The sequence below is a fragment of the Pipistrellus kuhlii genome, unplaced genomic scaffold (assembly GCF_014108245.1).
Source record: "Pipistrellus kuhlii isolate mPipKuh1 unplaced genomic scaffold, mPipKuh1.p scaffold_m20_p_5, whole genome shotgun sequence".
Lineage (NCBI taxonomy): Eukaryota > Metazoa > Chordata > Mammalia > Chiroptera > Vespertilionidae > Pipistrellus > Pipistrellus kuhlii.
In genome coordinates, this window is record NW_023425551.1 from 19,500,800 (window position 1) to 19,509,268 (window position 8,469).

General features: G+C 39.0%; 1 long non-coding RNA gene across 1 annotated transcript in view; it reads left to right on the forward strand.

Moving 5' to 3' along the window:
• Positions 1-8,469, forward strand: part of LOC123651336 — a 39,949-nt gene that overhangs the window by 28,763 nt on the left and 2,717 nt on the right. The gene's annotated exons all lie outside the window — the stretch shown is intronic.

Consider the following 8,469-nt stretch of genomic DNA (forward strand, 5'->3'; position numbering starts at 1 on the left):
CACATATTAAGTTCATTCCTTTGCACCTTCTTGGTGCTTCTTGTCCTCTAGCCTTCTCAGCATCATTCTTCACTCACTTGCTGACATTATTCTCTGAACTCTAGACTTTGCAAAAAAAATGTTAGTATTTAAAGGAGGGATGATTATCTGAGTTTGCACTATTTTTTTTTAAATATGTTTTTATTGATATTTTTTAGAGAGAGAAAGGGAGAGATAGAAACATCGATGTGAGAAACATCGATTGACTGCCTCCTAAACACCTCTACTGGGGATAGAGCCTGAAACCTGGGCATGTGCTCTGACCTGGAATTGAACTGGTGACCTTTTGGTTTGTGGGAAGATGCTCAATCTACTGAGCCACACTGGCGGAGCTGGATTTATACTATTGATGTTCAATATCTATTTTTAAAATATATTTTATTAATTTTTTACAGAGAGGAAGGGGGAGGGGTAGAGAGTTAGAAACATCAGTGAGAGAGAAACATCGGTCAGCTGCCTCCTGCACACCTCCCATTGGGATGTGCCCACAACCAAGGTATGTGCCCTTGACGGGAATCGGACCTAAGATCTTTCAGTCTGCAGGCTGATGTTCTATCCACTGAGCCAACCCAGTTTTGGCAAATGTTCAATATCTTCAACACCAATATCTCTTGTTTTGAAGCAATCAAATTGCTCCAAATTCCAGTTAAGAATAAAAGAAAAATATATGAATTCAAAGTTTAAAAAGCAGAGCAGCAGAGAATGAAATTGGGGTTTCTGCTAGATTACTGACTTTGTAGAACAAATAAAGGGAAATTAGGAGGGCAAGGGAAGAAAGCATAGACTATACTAAAACCTGATTCTCTCAAATATGTGAACTTTGGTGCTATGTTAAATTTCAGAAACCTAACCAGTTCTGTGAGCATTTAGTGAGCTCTCTGTGTGATATCATACTTGCATTAAAAGCCAACACGGACAACAATGCCTCAAAGTAGATGAAAAGAGAAAATTAAATTCTAAAACTCTAACAATTTGGAAGCAGAATAATTTTACAGAATTATTTCAAGTGAAATGACATTTGCTTTGGGAAGTAAAAACATTAAAGAAAATCAGGGACCCCTGCTCTTCTTTTGTCCAGCCATGAAATGCTGGCTTCAAACTCATTCCCTAGCTGTCCCCCTCTGCCACTCCCCCTTCCCAACCCCCTTCCCCTCTCCCCTCCCCAACTTAGTAGGAAGAGTTCACCTTGACAGTGAGATTGAATTCCTCCATTGTGTTGGGTCTGGAGAGAACTTGCCTAAACCTTGGCCTTGGACAGACTTTATTCTCTTCCTCTTTTCTCCTTGTGGCTTCCAGCAGGCCAGTAATTCATCTAATTAGTGGTTCATTATTAATTATTTTTAAGTGTGATATGGGATTTTGGTTATAACTTTTTGTTATTACTTTTAGAGATGCATATTGAAGTATTACAGGTAACATGAATGATGCCTGGGATTTGCTTCAAAATAATCCAAGGGGTTTCAGAAGTGGGCTTTGAGCTGATAACTCTTGAAACTAGGTATTGAGTACATGGAATTTCATTATGCTCTCTACTGTATTTGTGTATGTATGTGTATGAAATTGTGCAGGGTGTGTGTGTGTGTGTGTGTGTGTGTGTGTGTGTGTGTCCCTCAGCCCAGCCTGCACCCTCTTTGATCTTGGGCCCCTAGAGGGATGTCTGACTGCCTGTTTAGGCCTGATCCCTCTTACAATCTAGGACTGCTAGCTCCCAACTGCTCACCTGCCTGCCTGATTGCCCCTAACCACTTTTGCCTGCCAGCCTGATCCCCGCCTAACTGATGCCCTGCCAGCCCAATTGTCCCTAACTGCCCTCCCCTACTGGCCTGGTCGCCCCAACTGCCCTCCCCTTAGGCCTGGTTCTCCCTAACTGCCCTCTCCTACTGGCCTGGTCCCCCCCAACTGCCCTACCCTGCTGGCCCAGTCATCCCTAACTGCCATACCCTACCAGCCTGGTTGCCCCTAACTGCTTTCCCCTGAAGGCCTGGTCACGCCCAACTACCCTCCTCTACTGGCCACATCAAACCTAACTGCCCTCCCCTTCAGGCCTGGTCCCTCCCAACTACTCTCCCCTGCAGGCCTGATTGCTCACAACTGCCCTTCTCTGATGGCTTTATCGCCCACAACTTCCCTCCCCTGCCAGCCATCTTGTGGCAGCCATCTTGTGTGTTGGAGAGACAGTCAATTTGCATATTACCTCTTTATTATATAGGATAATATTATCTTTGAAAATTTTCATAACAAAAGAAAAAATATTTAGAAGTTTATAAAAATGCCATTTTATAAAGCTGCTTTTGGTACTTTTAATGCCATTTTAGTGTCAATGGTAAGCTAATAATTATGAAGCCCTGGGTTAATTTCTTTCCATGCATTATCTTAGATAATCCTCAGAACAAGCCCAGGAGGTTGTTATTATTACCTTGATGTTACATATAAATAAACTGAAATATAAAGGCTAAGAGAAACTGACCAGGCTCTATAGCCCATGTAATGACAAAGTGAGGGGTGAATTCAGGTCTGGCTGATACCTATTATAAAATCACTATGCATTGTTTTTCATTTGTAATATTTATTCCATAAAGTGATAGAATGATGTCAAAGAAGATTCAGCCATGTATTGCTTTAGTTAATGTTTACTGAGGATGTGCTGTATGCCAGGCACTGTGCCAGGCATACAGTAATAAGCAAGATGGCAAAGCCAGTCCTCATGGAGCCAACATCATTTTCGTTAGCCAGGTCTTGGTAGTGAAAGGCCACATGTTTCTTATTCACCTTCAGAAAAGTGTTTATAAAACTGGTCTTCTGGACTACTAGGTTTCTGCTCCAGGCCCTTCTCCTTGTTATGCAATTTGGTCAGTAGTACAGAGCTTTTTAAAATTCTATAATGAATCACAACTTAAACACCACCCTTCTCCCCCTCTGACCAATAGACAACCATATGCCTATAGCATCAATAACTGGGAAACTATTTCCTCTTTCTTTTCTGCTGGACCCTCAGTAACTCTTTGGAGTAATACTTATGACCTTTAAGCAGTTCTGCATTCTGGAAAAAATTGTCATGCATTTCAAAATAGTTTATGAACTTGAATTAAAAAAAAGGAATCTCATTGTCAAAGCAGGCAATAAGCACAATGATCAACCCGATCAAGTTTAATTTTAATTGATTTTTGAACTATAAACAGTAATATATTATTTTAAATCTCCATTCATAGGACTTAGGGCTTTATTAGGACAATATTAAGAGCATCTTTTATCCATAGGACTTAGGGCTTCATTAAAACAATATTAACAGCATCTTTTATCAATAAGATTGAAGAGGAGAGAAAGTTCTCATCAGTCATATTGTTATGGATAAAAGATGCTCTTAATATTGTTTTGATTGTCCTTGACCAGGATCTTTCACTGATCTTAAAAACCCTATTGAATGAGTAATCATTGTGCCTCCACACTAGCATATGCCTGTATATTATTTCGACTTTAGAAAGATTTTTATGGCATAATCTGATTCAACCAGTTTCCAACCCCTCCCCTCCACTGCAACCACTTGGGTCCTCACCACCATCCTCTCTTTTCTGATTTGTGATTGCAGCCTCCTTCCCATTTCCCCTGCCTCTGTTCACTGCTTTAGTTAGGATGGTGCCAGGCACATAATAAGCACTTAATGCATAGCTGGTGAATTGATGAAAAGGAATACGATATTAGCAGTGGGTATGAATTTATAAGATTTAAGCTAAAAGAACAAGAAGATGCTTCTCTGATTTATTTATGGTCTGGGATGTTGTTCTGATGAGATTCTCTGATCTGTGAGGTCAGTAGGGCTCCGTCAAACACACACGGGCAACACTGGCTTATGCAACATTGTGTAGCACCACTGCCAACTGTTCAGGTAGACGAGTTAATCTGTGTGACCTGGGAATTAACTGCTTCCCTAAGACATCTATCTCCTAGGTGCTTTTCTAGGACTATATGGGCAGAGCATTTCTTTGGCAGTTTTCTAATTCTAATTCTCCTGTGATCATTAGACTTTAGATTTTCCGTCTCTTCCAGTTCAGTTTCTACAAAATATATTGTCTTTAGAAGAGTGTGCATTTCATTCATGCTTTTAAATTGATTTGCAGAATTGAGCAAGTTATTCCCTTACAAGGTATTCAATTTCCCCTGCTTCTGCGGTTTCCCTTTTATAATTTCCCATTTCTAGTAACGACATATCTCCCTTGTTTTCTTACTTTTTAGTAAGTTATTTATTTTTTCATTTTATTCAAGGAATCAGATTTTATAATTGGTTACATACTCTACTTTTAAAATTTTGTCTCATTCAGATCTTCTTTTACCTTTTCTTTCTGTCTTTATTGGATTTGTTGTTTATTTTTAGAACTCTTGAGTCAGATGTTTATTTTACTTGTTTTATTATTTGTCTTATATTAATACAAGTATCTACACTAGAAATTTACTCTGAAATGTGTACTATGGGCTTCCCCTTTAACTCTGAAGTGAGATATTTTCCTTATTTTTTTCTTCAACAATTTGCTGTTTAGATTACCTTTTCTGATCCAAGTGTTTTTAAAAAAGACTTTTAAAAATAAAATTTCCAAGTGGAAAAGAGTTTTAATTTTAATTCTCATCTTGCTTTTTCATGCTTTCCAGAGAAGGAAAAGGTGCTGACTCACGCAACCATGCATCATGTGGAAATCCCCTCTCTTACAGCTTTGCTTTTTGGGAGTTGAAGGGCAGGCAGAGTGATAGATTAGTATTAATTTGTTCATGAACCAAGATAAACCTGGCCAGACAATATCATATCAGTGCAAAATTTTGCACTCTTCTAAGCAAAATTTTAAAATCCTCATGAAACTGAGAGTAAGAGAAACCTTTTGCTTTTTAAAGTAATGACTTTTTTGGGGAGTCTTATTTTATTGTATCACTTTATGTAACCACCATAGTAACTCATTAGAGTGTATTTCCAGCTTCATCAAAGGCTATTTCTGGAGGTAGTTGCCAGGATGTCAAAGTTAAAACATGCTATATATTCAGAGAAGTGGTGACTAGAGTTAATAATATGTATCATATATTTGAAAGTTGCTAAGAGAGTAGATCAAACATGTTCTCATCACAAGACAAAATAAAGTTGCTACTACATGAGGTGATGGGTGTTAAGTGACTTATTGTGGTGATCATTTTGCAATATATACAAACATCGAATCATTATATTGTACACCAGAAACATAATGTGCTATGCCAGTTATATTTCAATTTAAAAAAATCCTATATTCCCAAAAGTAGGGACTCTGCCTTAATATTGCAGAGGGGCAGTATGGGTTGGGAACATAAACTGGAAGCTGTAACATCTGTTTAGGTTGTTCCTTATTATGGGTCAGTGCAGAACAAAGCCATTTATCTTTTGCCTGTAAGCAGCAATACTCCCCTGAACTATGAGGATGAAAGGACAGTTTGATATGGGAGAGAAAGAAATGAAATGAAAGTAATATCCTTATGTACATTAAGATATGAAAAAAATTTGCAGCTCAGGATCCTACATTTATTGTTCCTTAGGTTTGGAAGTTCTTCCCAACTCACTCTCTCTGCAGCCACCATTTAATTTATACTTAAATGCCACTTCCTGGGGAGGCTGACCTGATTCCCAATCTCAATTAGGTCCCCTTGTTATGCTCCAGCTCCAACCCCTGCTTTTCCTTCCTTACATTTGTCAGTTTTGAATTAAGAAATTGATGATTTGTTGTTTCCTTCCCACACTTATGGTAATTGATTTTTTTATTAAGTGCTTCCACTGGCCAAATATTGTGTTAAGGGCTCTATGAGATTATCTCATAATCATATTATAAGTAAAGTCCTACCGTATTACTATCCTTGCTTCATAGTAAACTGAAGAAAAGTAACAGAATTCAGATCATTTGGTGAGAAGCAAAGTTGGGGTTCTAACTCAGGGTCTGACTTCAGAGCCCCTACTCTTAGTCAACCACTGGACTACACATATTTGGAATCAGGACCACCAGTGTGGGCTTGGTTGTTACTAGGTGCTGAATACACATTGACTGAAAGAAGAGATTTCTTAGACCTCATAATCATTTCGAATTGATCCATCTTTGAGGTTTTAAATTTAAAGCACCCCTTCTCCAACTATGGTTTTTACATTCGGGTGCTAGTTTCAGTGAAGTCTTATTGCTCAGGCTCACATGCTTCTCCCCACTTCTTTGTGAGACATGCTCTTCTTGATCTCTTACCAGCAGGAGAAAGAGGCCAAGCCAACCTACTCAGTGGTGCTCTAGATTCCCTCTTCTTCCAGTTTCTGGCAATCCCCAATCACATCCCTGATTTTGAAAAACGTGGCTTTGCACTGACCAGATGTGTGACATGATGGATGTTACTCTTCACCTACAGGTCTTAGTTTCTTCACTTATAAAAAACAGGCAATATGGAGTTTTAGCCATGAGGTAGCACAAGTGAAGCTCTTAGCATAATGCCTACACATACCCTGTTTCCCTGAAAATAAGAATGTCTTATATTAATTTTTTCTCCAAAAGTTGCGCTAGGTCTTATTTTCAGGGGATGTCTTATCTTTCCATGTGCTAGGTCTTATTTTCGGGGAAACATGGTAGTAAGGACTCAATAAATGTTAGCCTTGTTTACTCCTCAGCTCCCCGGTTTTAGAGCATTCTAGAGAATATCAAAGTGCTGGGAACCAGTTCCAGCATGTCATAATTTCAAGAGCTTCATCTAAAGGTTGGGGACGCTTGGGGGCTCAACAAGGGCTGAGCCACATATGTAGTTTACCTGTTGCAACGGCAGAAAAAGCATCTCTCCCAAACCTGAATAGGATCATCATTTGCTGCCAGACAACTCAGGGCATCTTAAGCTGCATGTTATTGCCTCCTGTTGGCCAAACAACTGAACAGCTATATGCTATTCCCCAATCTGACAATGCTTCTGTACCCTACCCTTTGAAGTGTATTATTTCCACCTTGCCTTAGGACAGTTTGTGTTAATAAAAAGCACTGGGTCCTGAGCCAAGGGGAAGTCTTTACCTCCTTTGGCTGAAACTCCTTTGACCCCTAATGCCTTTCAAAACTATCTTTTGTCTTTGGACTCCTTCTTGAATCTACACGCAGCTCCTTTCTCCAGATTGCTGAAAACCCCTTGTAATGCTGGGACAAGAACTCCGATATCAAAGGATCTCCCAAACCTAAGCATTAATCTACAATGGGAACTCAGTGCAGTCCAGCAATTCTTCTATCTCCTGTGGGCAGGGATAACATCAGATTGCTATCACTGGCTTTATATTCCTCTATCTTAGGGGTGTCGAACTCAATCAGAGAAGGGGCCAAAATCTAAAATCCAGCCTAAATCACGGGCCGAATGGTTTACTGAACAGTCATAAACTGTCATTGTGATGGAAACGCAGCGGAGTGCAGTGATGACAGCGCGGTGCGGGCCACATTGCAAGGCCTGGTGGGACGGATTTGGCCCGCGGGCCTTGTGTTTGACACATGTGCTCTATCTGATTACTTCCCACCCCATCTCCTTTGTTTTTTAACTATCTCTAAAATATTTCTACTTCTATATCTTTTACCTCAGTACATTCTCTAAGATCTCTTTACCAGCAAAGATGCAAATTACCACCAGCAGGCAGCCGAGATTTACTGGAAAAAAAATGATGAGGCAAAATCTTCATTCCACTAGTCATTGAGCAAGTCACTTAACTTGCTGACTCATGGTTTCCTCGTCTAAATGGGAATAATTCCTCTTCATAAGTTGTAAAGATGAAATGAGATGGAGTATTTTTTTAAAGTTTAATATATATTTGTTCATTCATTCCCGATTGGTAGTTCCCATAGAAAGTGGCCAAGAGTCAAAGATCCAGAACATAGTGGCACAGAAAGGGAAAGTTTATACAGCAAGTATGGCACCTCATAGATGAGGCTAACTAATCACCCTACAAAGTTGGAGTTTATTATCTAATTCATTCATTAAAAAACAGTATCTTAAGTGTGTCACAGCCAGTAATCTTAGACAATTTACCTTGGCATGGAATGATGGTGCAATAACTCCAATATTTGGTAACCAGTAATAATTTAGGGAAAATATTTAATAAACAGGATTGTCAGGAAGAGGATCCCTTTGTTAGGGATAACTTTCTCCTAGAGCCAAAAGATAGAGGAAGTTTAATGCAACTCTTATGAGGCTAAGTGATTTACCCACTGTCACCATCTTTTGACAAATTTATTTATTAGGTATATTGCTTGAAATGGAGAGCCTCAAAAGTTAAAGTATATCCCAGTATAAAACTATAATAATTAAAAGAGTGTGATATAGTACTGAGAATTTGGCATATGATGTGACATTTGAAATCAGCACAGAAAAGTGGGATGATTTAATACTATTAGAGCAACTAGTACCAATGAATGTAATCTTAATTGAAAA